This window comes from Nicotiana tabacum, chromosome 9 (genome assembly GCF_000715075.1).
Source record: "Nicotiana tabacum cultivar K326 chromosome 9, ASM71507v2, whole genome shotgun sequence".
Classification (NCBI taxonomy): Eukaryota; Viridiplantae; Streptophyta; class Magnoliopsida; order Solanales; family Solanaceae; genus Nicotiana; species Nicotiana tabacum.
Window position 1 is genome coordinate 68,247,484 of NC_134088.1, and position 14,477 is coordinate 68,261,960.

Here is a 14,477-nt window from a genome sequence, read left to right on the forward strand (position 1 = left end):
GTATATACATATAATAAAGAAGCAGAAGACAACTTAGATCTATACATATAACATGCAATATACATTTTTGAGTCAATAATGTAACGACCCGACCAGTCATTTTGAGCATTTGTATTTTTGTTCGATAGTTTGAAGTCTTGAAGAGTTTCATATGATATATTATGACTTGCGCGTATGGTCGGTTTTGAATTTTCGGGTGATTCGGGGATTGATTTGGAAGAATGATTCTCAACTAAGAAACTTTAAGTTTGAAGAGTTGACCAAGTATGACTTTTGTGTATTTGACCTCGGATCGAGGTTTTGATGGTTCCATTAGGTCTGGATGATGATTTTGGACTTGGATGTATTCCGAGATTGCATTTGAATGTTTCAAGAAGGTTTTGGCTCTATTTGACGAAAGTTGGTAATTTGGAGGTTGAAAATTTTATCATTTTGACCTGGAGTTGACTTTGATGTTATCGGGGTCGAATTATTGTGCTGAGAGTTAGAATAGATTTATTATGCCATTTGAAACTTGGTTGCAAAATTTGAGGTGATTTCTAGTTGTTCGTAAGTTTGAATTTGAAAATTTGAATTAGTTCCTTAGGCTTGAATTAGTGTGCAATTCATGATTTTGATGTTATATTATATGATTTGAGGCCTAAAGTAGATTCTTGTTATGTTTTGGTATTGGTTGATATGATTTGGCGGGGTCCCAAGGACCTCAGATATGATTCAGATGAGTTCCAGACCATTTCTCTCTTGTTTGGAGTTACAGATTTTCTGGTGTTCATCGCGATCGCTAGGGGTGGGCATTCGGTAGTATTTAAGAACTTTGGTTCGGTATTTCAGTATTCGGTTTATCAATTGTGTATACCAAATACCGTACCAAAGTAGTTCGGTACGGTTCGATATTTCTTATTTTGGTTCGGTACAGTTTCGGTTTGATACATAATGTATCACGTTGTGCTAATAGCACTGTTAAGAGCCTAAGAAAGCAGAAACAAAAACATAATACCACCTTGATTTACATCCCTTTCTAAAGTGACAGCAGCATCAAACATGGCAAATTTGAAATAGTAATTGTAACTCAAGCAGAAGAATAGTCAGTGAGTGAGATTCATATGATTATGTGCAAAATAAGGAACCAAGAAACAGGAAACTTAGCAACCAGTAGTAATGACTAACGAGCAGCAGCCCAACAGAATTTCTAACCCAGCATGAAGTCGCCGTGATGATTTGTTCTTCACACTCGCTGCACTAGCACTCTCGTACTCGCAGGCAGACGGTCTGTGACTCTGTACTTCACTTCTTTGTTTGAGAAACCTAATTCTAAATTTCTAATTGGGAGTTAGAGTCTAAGATATTAGGCTAAGAGAGTAAGGGAATTGGGCTGTCTTATTGGGCTAGAAATACAATATTAAAATTTTGGGCTGGGCTAGGGGCAGGGCAGTGTAGGACTAGGATAGGAATTAGGAAGAAGCACATAAAATACTTAAATAATTTGGTATTTCGGTATACAAAATATCAAAATATTAATACCGATGACCATACCGTTATACCGAATAACCAAAAATTTAACAACAAATTATACCAAAATACCGAAAAAATCGAAACCTAAATACCGAATTAAATCGGTCCGGTTCGGAATTCGATTTTTTGGATTTTATGCCCACCCCTAGCGATCGAGGAGGGACCGTCGCGATCGCAGAATGTTTTTTGGTGGATGATGATTTGCTCTTCACATTTGCAATGAGGATGTCACGTTCACGGAGCCTGGGGGATGTGTTCATTGCGTTCACGTCTTGTGAGTCATGTTCGCATAGAGGGAGAGCTGGATGAGGCGCCTATGGTTGGCATTTGTGTTCGAGTGCGGGAGGTCGCATTCGCGTAGGCTAGTGAAAGTGAGGGTCGCGTCCGTGAGTGCCAAACCGTATTCGCGAAGAAGTATTTTTGGCCAGTGTATGATTTGTTCTTGGGGATCGCAAAGGGGGCCCATAGGCACACTTATATAAAATTCAATTTCGAGGGCTTTAGTTGTTTTATCACATTTTGAGATTAAGAGCTCCAATTTGGACGATTTTGGAGGAGATTTTTACGATTTGGAATTGAGGTAAGTATTCTTGACTCGGATTTCATTATTATTCATGATACCATCCTTATTTTTAGTATTTATTTGATGAATCCAAGTTAGCGAAATTGAAAATTTTAGTAAAAACTTTTTTTAAATATAATTTGAGGATTTGAACCCCGATTCGGAGTCAAATTTGGATGAAATTGATATGGTTAGACTCGTATTCGAATGGGTGTTAGGAATTTATAATTTTTGTTGGGTTCCGGGAGGTGGTCCCGGGTTGACTTTTTTATTCTTATTCAAGATCGAAGCTTTATTGTTCGAGATTATTTCCTATGACTTTTATTGATGTTATTAAGTATTTTTTTTGCTAGATTCAAGCCGTCCGGAGGTTGATTCAAGTGGGAAGGAATTTTTAGAGTACTGATTTGGCTTATTTGGGGTAAGTATCTTGCCTAACTTTGTGTGGGGGAATACCCCTTAGAATTTATCCTTGATTGCTTATCCGTGTTATGTGAAAAGCTACGTGTACATGAGATGACGAGCGTGTACATGAGTGCTATATGTGGCATTGTGACCAGATTGGACCGTAGATTATTAATATGCCTTAATTTGATAAAGTAACTTATATGGAACATGCTTACACCCCTTTGTGATTTCGGGATCATGATCGTTACATTTGACTTAGCCATTGTCATGTTTTATTAGTTGAGCGCCCTTCCGTACTTTTATGTTATTATCATGCCCTTGTGCACCTTATTGGAAAATTGTGAGCTTAAACTTGCATAATACTTTGATATTTTTTTTGTGATATTGTTGCGCACGTAGACATATTGTGTGGATTAATTCTTGTTATGCGGAGTATAATGGTGACATTTTATTGTTGTTCTTAGGATGGAGCGATACAGGTGGCTATTATGATGTTATCTGGGCGGAGAGATACGAGTGGATATTGTAATATTGTCTGAGCGAAGCGATACATGTGGCTATTATGATATTATCCGGATGGAGCGCTATATGTGGCTATTGTATTATTGTCAGGGCGGAGTGATACAGGTGGCTATTGTTGTTGTGATAAAAATGTGGGCATGAGGTGTTATTTGTCTGAGGTTCTCTGTGATGACTTATTGTGGAAACTGAGCTGTTAATTTTATTGAACTGTTATCACTTATTCCGATTAGGGTATTATTAGTGTTTTCCGTTATACTTTTTATTGTCAGTCTTCATTTATTGCACAAGTTATTTTGACTAGTGAGTATCGTACGACTTGACCTCGTCACTACTTCACGGAGGTCAGTCTTTATACTTATTGGGTACCGATCGTAGTGTACTTATACTATATTTTATATAGTTTTGTAAAGATCCGGGTATTGGAGGTAGCAGACCCAGGCAGTGAGAGCTTCTTTGATCGCGAGGATTCAAAGTAGAGCTGCTTTGACTGTCGCAGTTCCCTGGAGTCCTTTCCTTATACTGTTAATTCTCTATCCGAACAGTATTGTATTTGAGATATTTCTATGTATTCAGTTAGAGTTCGTGACCTCTCTACTACCTAGTTCTGGGAATATGTTGTGACTATCGCTGTGTTGGCTTGTATCACCTTTATTTACGCATTTATATTAAACTCTGCTTTATTATACATGTCTTTATTGATTTGAAAATTGATAAGTGATCAACTTACCTAGTTTTAGAGACTAGGTGCCATCATGACTCATATGGTGGGATTTGGGTCGTGGCAAGTTGGTATTAAAGCTCTATATTCATAGGTTCTACGAGTCGCGAGCAAATCTAGCAGAGTTTTGTTCAATTGTTGCATCTACAAGTTGTTATTGCAGGGTGTCCGTTATACAAATTTCCTTAATAATTATTTACAAATCTTTCTTATTTCATCCTTCATTATTGTTCTTTCCAGCTTCTACTATAATAATAATTTTGCACAATTTTTACTGCAATCTATAGAAGTGTACAACAAATAATTTCTTTATCTCTTGTTTCTGTCACACATTCCCTTTTTAGGTTCTTCATTCAGCACTATCTGTAGTAAATCACAAGTAAATCTATTTCGTTTCTTATTACACAAGTTTATTTTCTACTACTGTCTTCTATGTAGGGAGTTATATTTGTTGGGTGACATGAAATATGATGTTAACTTTCTTCAAAAATTATTGGACTTACTTGTCAATCTTGCAGTCAAAAGTGTCGGCCTCATTGAATACCATTAATCTATTGAGGAAAATAAATGTTAATGAAGGTGCTTCTAATAAAAGCCATATAATCTGAGTTTGAAGGGTTCTGACTGAGGGTAGATAAAGGAGTTGAAAATAAATATTCAATAGAATGCATTCTTTTCTTTTGGTGGAATTTCTATAAAACTTAAGCGGAATAATTGATGTATGATTTATAAATAGAAAACTGTTAGTTTAATTCTCTATACGTTGTTGAACAAATAAATGAATTTCTACATAGATATATGATCTATCATCTCTTTAAAATTTGTTGTGAATAATACGATTTAGAAATGAGTTTCCTAGATATTTTTTATGGGATACTGAATTTTAATTATGGATATAAAATTTATAGCAAGTATATTCTTTCTTTTTCTTCCCCACTTAACTAGGTGGAAGGCATGAGAAATGTATTTTTTAAAATTATAGTTACCAGAGTTTCACAAAGAGAATAGTATTACCCAAAAAATGGTTACAATATTTTTCTTTCTTTTTCTTCCAGAACTTGAACGTTAAAGCGTTTAAAAATAAAATAACCCCAAAGCATAACATTTATATTATTATTGTGAAAAAACTTAGCACTTTATTACAAGGACCGATGTCAGAAATTTATCCAAAAATAATAAAGAATATAGGGGGAAATTTTATATTGTGAATGATTGCTGCCAAATTTATGATTGCAACAACTCGACCGGTCGTTTCAAGCTCTAGCATGTCGTTTGGAAGTTTGTGACCTTGAGTAGCTTCACTATATCTATTATGACTTGCACGTATAGTCGGTTTTGATTTTCGGGAAGTTCAGAGTTGATTTGGAAGAATAATTCTCGATTCGAAAGTTTTAAGTTAGAAGAGTTGACCAAGGTTTTGACTTTTGAGTAAATGACATCGGAATCGAAATTTTAAGGTTCCTCCAGGTTCGTAAGATGATTTTAGACTAGGGCGTATGTTCGGGTTGAGTATCGGGTGGCCCTGGAGTGAGTTAGTTCTTATTGTCAGAAGTTTGCATTTTGAAGGTTTTTAAATTTGCTAATTCGACTTGGAGTGGACTTCGATGTTATCGGACTCCAAGTGGTATTCTGGGACCTTGGATAGGTTCATTTAGTTGATTGGGACTTGTGTGTGAAGTTTGGTCATGATCCAGAATGTTTAAGAGTGAGCCGGATACTTAAGTTGCATACTAGTTAAGTTTAAGAAAATGAGTTGACCATGGTCAAATAGTAGTCTCAACGAGTTCGGATTAATAATTTAAAAGTTTTAACAGGCTTGTATGATAATTTTGGACTTGTCCACAAATTTTGGTTAGATTTCGATGAGTTAGATGGGTTTGGATTGTGTCGTGCTCTTATTTGATATTTCGGCGTCATTTTTTTTTGGTATAAAGGGTACCATATTAAGCAAACTATCTTTGATTTGTGATTCTAATAAACTATTAGATCTGTATCATAATTATGGAACCATATCAATAAGAATCATCGAATTCCGAGGTTGTATGAGAGAGTTATACCTATTTTCATGTCGAGAAAGATTGATGGTTTCTGGTGCAAACTTTTGTGCTTCGCGAACGCGAGGAAGGAAGTTTGGGTTGACCGGTCAGGGCAAAAATTGCTCATCACGAATGCAATGAACAAAAATTACCTGGGTAATGTTTTAAATTGGCAACCGAGCATTTTAGTATTTTGAGCATATCTTGAGTTCTAGAGCTCCATTTGAGGTGATTTTCATGGTGTTGTTCTCGTCCTAACAGGGGGGGGAGGGGGAGGTAAATATCTAATCTTTATTTTGATATTTTACCATAATTATTTCCATTGGTCATCATTTTTATCCGTATTTTGATTGTAGAAATTAGGGTTTTGAGCCCAAAAGTTAAGAAATGGTAAATCCATGATTTGAGGATCATATCACGAAATTGGATGCTTTTTTGGATACAAACTATATAAGTTATGGGTATTATTTATTTTCGATAATTTTCGAAATTCAGGTGCACGAGCTCGGGGTTGACTTTGTTGATTTTTTGTGCGGAGTTGGAAATTTATTTCAAATTGTTAAATTATGAGGGTTTGGGTATATTTTGATTGGTCTGCACGTTCTTTGACTAGTATTGGGTTGTTTGGCATTGGTTTGAGGTGTTAGAGAGGCGTTGGGAGCTGGTTATCAAATTTCGGAGCGAGGTAAGTCTCATGTCTAATATTGTAAGACATAATTTACCCCGTAGGTGCTATATTTGTTGAGTGGTACGTGTTATGGGAGCTACACACGTATGAGGTGACGAGTATCTGTATGTATGCTAGATTATTTGTCAGAACCCAAAATCTCACCTTAAGGATGTGACACCTAGTATCTAAGACTAGGTAAACCTATCATACAACAACATCAAGCAGAATAAACAACTTAATATTAAATAAAACTGTGAGAATGGCCCAAAACATAGCCAATATGGTAATACAACAATCACAATTTTAAAAATCGGTAATATGGAGTCATAAGCTCTAAAAGAAGTGCATGATAAGTCTCAAGTGTACATCAATATTTGAAATGCATAAACAGTAATAAAAGAACAATAGAAGGTGGGTTCGAGGCCTGCAAGTGGAACAACAGGGATACCTTGAAATCTCCATAGCAACTCGAAATCAACTCACTAACGACCGACACACTCTGAGGTATCTGGATCTGCACAAGAATAAGCAAAAGTGTAGTATGAGTACATCACAATCGGTACACAGTAAGTATCAAGACTAATTTCGGTGGAGTAGTGACGAGGTTCAAGTCAAGACACTAACTAGACAATAACACCTACAGAATATCAATATACAACTAACAACAATCATAATCAAGTAGATGGCAACAAAGTATAAACATGGAAAATCAACCAAAACTCGTAAAATACAAAGTGATATCAGTTAAGGAAAATAATGACATGTTCCAATCACCAACCCGTGCCAACACAAGAATAACAATAAGAATGTCACGACCCAAAACCCAACTAGTCATGATGGTACCTAACCCAACCCGCTAGGTAAGCCAAATGATAGACAACACAACTCAAATAGGATTACAAGAATCATTAAATAAAATAATTGAGCTTTCTATGCAAAATTCCAAGCATTAGTGGTACAAGTCATGAGCTTCTAAGACATAAAATTTACAAAGCTGGTACGAAATAAATACATTACCTGTTCGAAATATAAATAAATAGATTTATAAATCTAAAGCTATCAAGAACAAGAGGCAGCTATAACCGGAACGCAGGTACATCTTCAATGCCAGCTCCCGCCATACACAACAACATCAGCTCCAAAATCTGCATGAAGTTGCAGAAGTGTAGTATGAGTACAACCGACCCCATGCACTCAATAAGTAACAAACCTAACCTTAGGTTGAAAATAGTGACGAGCTTGGAAGAAGGACAATGTCCCACACTAATAGCCAATATTAACTCATAATAATAATATAATAGAGGCAGTAAAAGTAATAGCTCAAAAGATATTATGCTCACCTAGTTCACAATTACAGAAAAGTAGACATGCTTTCCAGGTATAATAGTCAAGTCCAGATATTACAACAGAAAATCAACTAAACATGAGTTTATCAATAGAACTATATTTCCAATTCACAACACCAAATAAGAATTTTCGTTTACCAATTAGCATAAAAAAAATACGTCTCAATACCTACATGTCAATATACATGTCAAGTCATAAATTACCATATACCATCTAGCATGAGGAATATACATCTCTATGCCTACTTGTTAAATGTACATGTCAAATCATGAATGTCACAATACTGTGTAGCATGAGGAAAAATGCATCTCTATGCCTACATGCCAAGTATGCATGTCAAATGAATGATTTCACGGTGATAATCCCAGATACTCACACTCTCAGAGTACTCAATCTGTTTGTCTCAAACTCCCACTCATCACACACAATCACTCAGCAATTTACGGTAACTGCACTCATTATTGGTATGTTAAACTCCGGAGGGATGGATCCTACTCAAGAGCCTAAGCTCACTGCTGGTATGTTAGACTTCGGAGGGGCGGATTCTGCCCAAACGCTAATCAAAAGCCTATAAGGCCTGCTGTGGTGTGCAACCAGATCCACAATAATAAATAAGCCAATAAGGCATGCTACGACGTGCAACCCAATCAACAAGAATAATAATAGTAATAAAGCCAATATGGCCTATTGCAGCATGCAGCCAGATCCACAATAAGACTCACAACATTGCTCTCAGGCCTACCTAAGTCATCAATCTCTCAAGTCTCAAGGGCTCACAATCTCGTACCACTCAGCCCAAACAATGATAACATGTGATGTAACAGTGAATGATGAACAAATATTGAGATATGATATGCAAATGAAGAATCATGACTGAGTATATAATTACAATTAGAGCAGAAAACTCAAAACAACAGAAATAGCCTCATTAGGTCTCAACCGAATAAGAACATAGCCTAAACATGATTTCTAACATGAATCATAATTCAATTACTTTAACAAGTAGGAATTACACGGATAGAACAAGATATAACTGCAAAACAAGTCCGCTCATATTCTAATAGTCAACTTGAATCATGATTACCTCCGTGCACACCCACACGCTCGTCACCTAGCATGTGCGTCACCCCAATACATTTCTTATGACATAGTTCCCAGGGTTAAATACCATCAAATCCAATTTTAGATATGTTACTTACCTCGAAAAAGCCAAATCCAATACCGAACAAGCCAAACAATACTCTATGATTTAAAATAATTTATGATTTTTCAAGTAAGCAGGCAAACAATTAATTTTACGACGTATAGAAACTCGTCACCTCGCCTATACGTCGTTCACATGCTTTTCACATAACAAATAATTTAAGGGTTCTATTCTCTTAAGTCAAGGTTAACAACGACACTTACCTCGCTTTGCAAATTCCAATCAATTATTCAACCACAACTTTTCCTTTTAAATTTGTCTCCAAAAGCTTCAAATCTATTCACAAACAATTCGATATACTCCATACGAATTTACAAATTTTCCGGATAACAATCCGGAAATTATTAAAATATTCGGTAGTGGGACCCACATCTCAAATCCTGGAAAAACCTGCGAAATCCGAACACCCGTTCCGATACGAGTTCAACCATACAAAAATTGTCCAATTCCGATATCAAATGGACCTTCAAATCTTAACTTTTTGTTTTTGAAAGGTTTTATAAAAAGTCCAATTTCTTCCATCTAAATCCGAAATAAATGATGAATATAGACATGGATTTGTGAAATATAATTGCTTTTGGTTAAAGAACACTTACCCAATTCAAAGTCGTGAAAATCCCCCTTGAAATCGCCCAAATCCGAGACTTGAAACCCAAAAATGAGTAAAAATGGTTAAGACCCGATTTTATGTATTTTGCCCAGCATTTTCTCATATGCGGGCTTTATTTTCGCACCTACGGTCACACATTTGCGAGAAAAATCTCGTATTTGCGAAGTAGGGCTTCCAGGCGAGGTTCCGCATCTGCGGACATTTCTATCGCACGTGCGACGTCGCAGAAGCGACCAAACGACCGCAGAAGTGATTCAGCCTTCTCAGATGCGGTCGCGCATTTGCGCCCCATTTCTCCGCAAAAGTGATGCAACTGGCCATTGCCCAGGTCGCAGAAGTGACCAGCTTCTCGCAGATGCGGTTGCACACCTGCGATCACCATACGCAGGTGCGATTACACCAGGTTCTGCGAAGAACCTACTGTTTCCAACATGCTCTAAACAATCCGAATTTCATCCGAAACTCACCCGAGCCCCTCGGGACCTTATCCAAATATCCCATCAAGTCCCGTAACATAATACGAACTTATTCGGGGTCTCAAATCACATCGAATAACATCGAAATTGCAATTCACACCTCGGTTCGGATTTTGTGTTTTAAACTTTTCAATTTGCAAACCTCGTGCCAAACACATATTAAATGAATCCGGAAAGACTTCAAATTTGGCACACAAATCATAAATGACATAACAAAGCTGTTCAAATTTTCAGAATCGGATTCCGGCTCCGATATTAAAAAGTCAACCCCGTGGTCAAACTTGAAATCTTTAGCCTTTAAATTGCTAGTTCCGTTAAATGGTCATAACTTGAGCTAGGGACCTCCAAATTAAATTCTGGGCATACGCCCAAGTCCCAAATCACGATACGGAGCTACCGAAAAATGTCAAATACTGATCTGAGTCCGTTTGCTAAAAATGTTGACCAAAGTCAACTTAGTTGAGTTTTAAAGCTTTATTCCACATTTTAATCCATTATTTTCGTATGAAAACTTTTCGGAAAATTTTACAGACTGTGCACGCAAGTCGAGGAATGATAAATGGTGATTTTCAAGGTCTTATAACACATAATTACTAATTAAATTTAAAGATGACATTTTTGGTTATCACATCAACATAATCGAAGATTCTTCCTTCAACCTTATCCCATAAACCTTGGAATCCAATTTCAAACATCCGGAATTCCTTACAAGACCCAAATCTCGCACAAGCCTTAACTCGCATACTCGTAGCAATAATTCCCGATCACAATAGCTGCTAAAAATCAAACTAGGTATTGGTATCAAACCGCATCTCAATTATAACCCTATTCTAAGCCTTCGTACACTGTCAATGATGAAAGAAACACATAGAGACTCATAACCACCCATCAAATCAACAAGTCGTGGAGCTCTCTCACAAAACAAGAACCATAGCGATCGCGGAGGGATCGTCGCGATCGCAGAGTGTTTTTGGTGGATGATGATTTGCTCTTCACATTTGCAATGAGGATGTCACGTTCACGGAGCCTGGGGGATGTGTTCATCGCGTTCACGTCTTGTGAGTCATGTTCGCATAGAGGGAGAGCTGGATGAGGCGCCAGTTGTTGGCATTTGTGTTCGAGTACGGGAGGTCGCATTTGCGTAGGCTAGTGAAGGTGATGGTCACGTCCGTGAGTGCCAAACCGTATTTGCGAAGAAGTATTTTTGGCCAGTGTATGATTTGTTCTTGGGGATCGCGAAGGGGGCCCATAGGCACACTTATATAATATTCAATTTCGAGGGCTTTAGTTGTTTTATCACATTTTGAGATTGAGAGCTCCAATTTGGACGATTTTGGAGGAGATTTTTACGATTTGGAATTGAGGTAAGTATTCTTGACTCGGATTTCATTATTATTCATGATACTATCCTTATTTTTAGCATTTATTTGATGAATCCAAGTGAGCAAAATTGAAATTTTTAGTAAAAATGTTTTTTAAATATAATTTGAGGATTTGAACCCCGATTCAGAGTCTAATTTGGATGAAATTGATATGGTTGGACTCGTATTCGAATGGGTGTTAGAAATTTATAATTTTTGTTGGGTTCCGGGAGGTGGTCCCGGGTTGACTTTTTTATTCTTATTCAAGATCGAAGCTTTATTGTTTGGGATTATTTCCTATGACTTTTATTGATGTTATTAAGTTATTTTTTCTAGATTCAAGCCGTTCGGAGGTTGATTCACGTGGGAAGGAATTTTTAGAGTACTGATTTGGCTTATTTGGGGTAAGTATCTTTCCTAACTTTATGTGGGGGAATACCCCTTAGGATTTATCCTTGATTGCTTATCCGTGTTATGTGAAAAGCTACGTGTACATGAGGTGACGAGCGTGTACATGAGTGCTATATGTGGCTTTGTGACCGGATTGGACCGTAGACTATATGTGGCTTTGCTAAAAATGTTGACCAAAGTCAACTTAGTTGAGTTTTAAAGCTTTATTCCACATTTTAATCCATTTTTTCGCATGAAAACTTTCTGGAAAATTTTACAGACTATGCACGCAAGTCGAGGAATAATAAATGGTGCTTTTCGAGGTCTTAGAACACATAATTACTTATTAAATTTAAAGATGACATTTTGGGTCATCACATTCTCCACCTCTAAAACAAACGTTCGTCCTCAAACGGAGTTAGAAAAAAAAGTACCTGAGCTGGAGAAAAGGTGTGGATATTTACTCCGCATGTTCGACTCGGAATCCTAGGTAGATGCCTCTACCGGCTGACCTCTCCATTGCACCCGAACTGAAGGATAACTCTTAGACCTCAACTATCAATCCTGCCGGGCTAGAATAGCCACCGGCTCCTCCTCGTAAGTCAAATATTTGTCCAATTGGACTGAGCTGAAATCTAACACATGGGACGGATCACCATGATATTTCCGGAGCATAGACACATGGAACACTGGATGAACCGCTGATAAATTAGGTGGTAATGCAAGCTTGTAGGCTACTTCACCCACCCTTTCAAGAATTTCAAAGGGTCCGATATACCTAGGGCTCAACTTGCACTTATTTTCAAACCTCATTACACCTTTCATAGGTGAAACCCGGAGCAATATTCTTTCTCCAACCATGAATGCAATATCATGAACTTTACGATCGGCATAACTCTTTTGCCTAGACTGAGCTGTGCGCAATCGATCCTGAATAATCTTGACCTTATCCAAGGCATCCTGTACCAAATCGTATACCCAACAACCAAGCCTCTCCCGGTTCAAACCAACCAACTGGCGATCGATATTGTCTTCCATATAATGCCTCATATGGAGCCATCTGAATGCTCGACTGGTAGCTATTATTATAAGCAAACTCCGCAAGTGGAAAGAAATGATCCTAAGAACCTCTAAAGTCTATAACACAAGCGCGAAACATATCTTCCAATATCTGAATAGTGCGCTCTGATTGTCCATCTGTCTGTGGATGAAATGATGTACTCAAATCCACCTGCATGCCTAACTCACGTTGTACAGCCCTCCAGAAATATGAGGTAAACTGCATACCTCGATCTGAAATAATAGACACGGGCACACCGTGAAGGCGGACAATCTCCCAAATTTAAATTTCAGCTAACCTCTCTGAAGAATAGGTAACTACCACTGGAATAAAATGTGCTGACTTGGTCAACTTGTCCACAATGACCCAAACTGTGTCAAAGTTTCTCTGAGTCCGTGGAAGCCCAACAACAAAATCCATAGTGATACGCTCCCACTTCCACTCAGGAATTTCTAACTTCTGAAGCAAATCACCAGGTCTCTGATGCTCGTACTTAACTTGCTGACAATTCAGACACCGAGCTACATATGCAACTATATCCTTTTTCATTCTCCTCCACCAATAATGTTGCCACAAATCTTGATACATTTTGGCGGTACCTGGATGAATAGAATACCTAGAACTGTGTGCTTCTTCAAGAATTAATTCACGAAGCTCATCCACATTAGGCACACAAATACGACCCTTCATTCGCAGAACTTCATCTTCCCCCACAACAACCTGTTTGGCACCACCATACCGCACCGTATCCTTAAGGACAAGTAAATGAGGATCATCATACTGCCTCTCTCTGATGCGCTCATATAAAGAAGACCGAGCGACTGTGCAAGCTAGAACCCGACTGGGTTCTGAAACATCTAACCTCACAAACTGATTAGCCAAAGTCTGAACATCTGCAGCTAATGGCCTCTCACCAACCGAAATATACGCAAGATTGCCCATACTCACAGCCTTTATACCACATTGGCCTTTCCGGGGTGATACGAAATGGTGATATCATAGTCTTTCAACAACTCCAACCATCTTCTCTGCCTCAAATTAAGATCTTTTTGTTTGAACAGATACTGAAAGCTACGATGATCAGTAAATACCTCACACAAGACACCGTAGAGGTAATGCCTCCAAATATTCAGCGCATAAACAATGGCTGCCAATTCTAAGTCATGAACAGGATAATTCTTCTTGTGAACTTTCAACTGCCGCGACGTATATGCAATTACCTTGCCATCTTGCATTAATACTGCACCAAGCCCAATGTGAGATACGTCACAATATACCGTATACGATACTGAACCTGTGGGTAATACCAACACTGACGCCGTAGTTAAAGCGGTATTGAGATTCTTAAATCTCAACTCACACTCGTTTGACCATCTGAATGGGACACCCTTCTGGGTTAGTCTGGTGGATGTGCTTGCTATAGATTAAAACCCTTCCACGAACCGACGATAATAACCTGCCAAACCCAGGAAACTCCAGATCTCTGTAACTGAAGTAGGTCTAGGCCAATTCTAAACAACCTCTATCTTCTTAGGATCCACCTTTATGCCTTCCGTCGATACCACATGCCCCAAAAAGGCAACTGATTCTAACCAAAACTC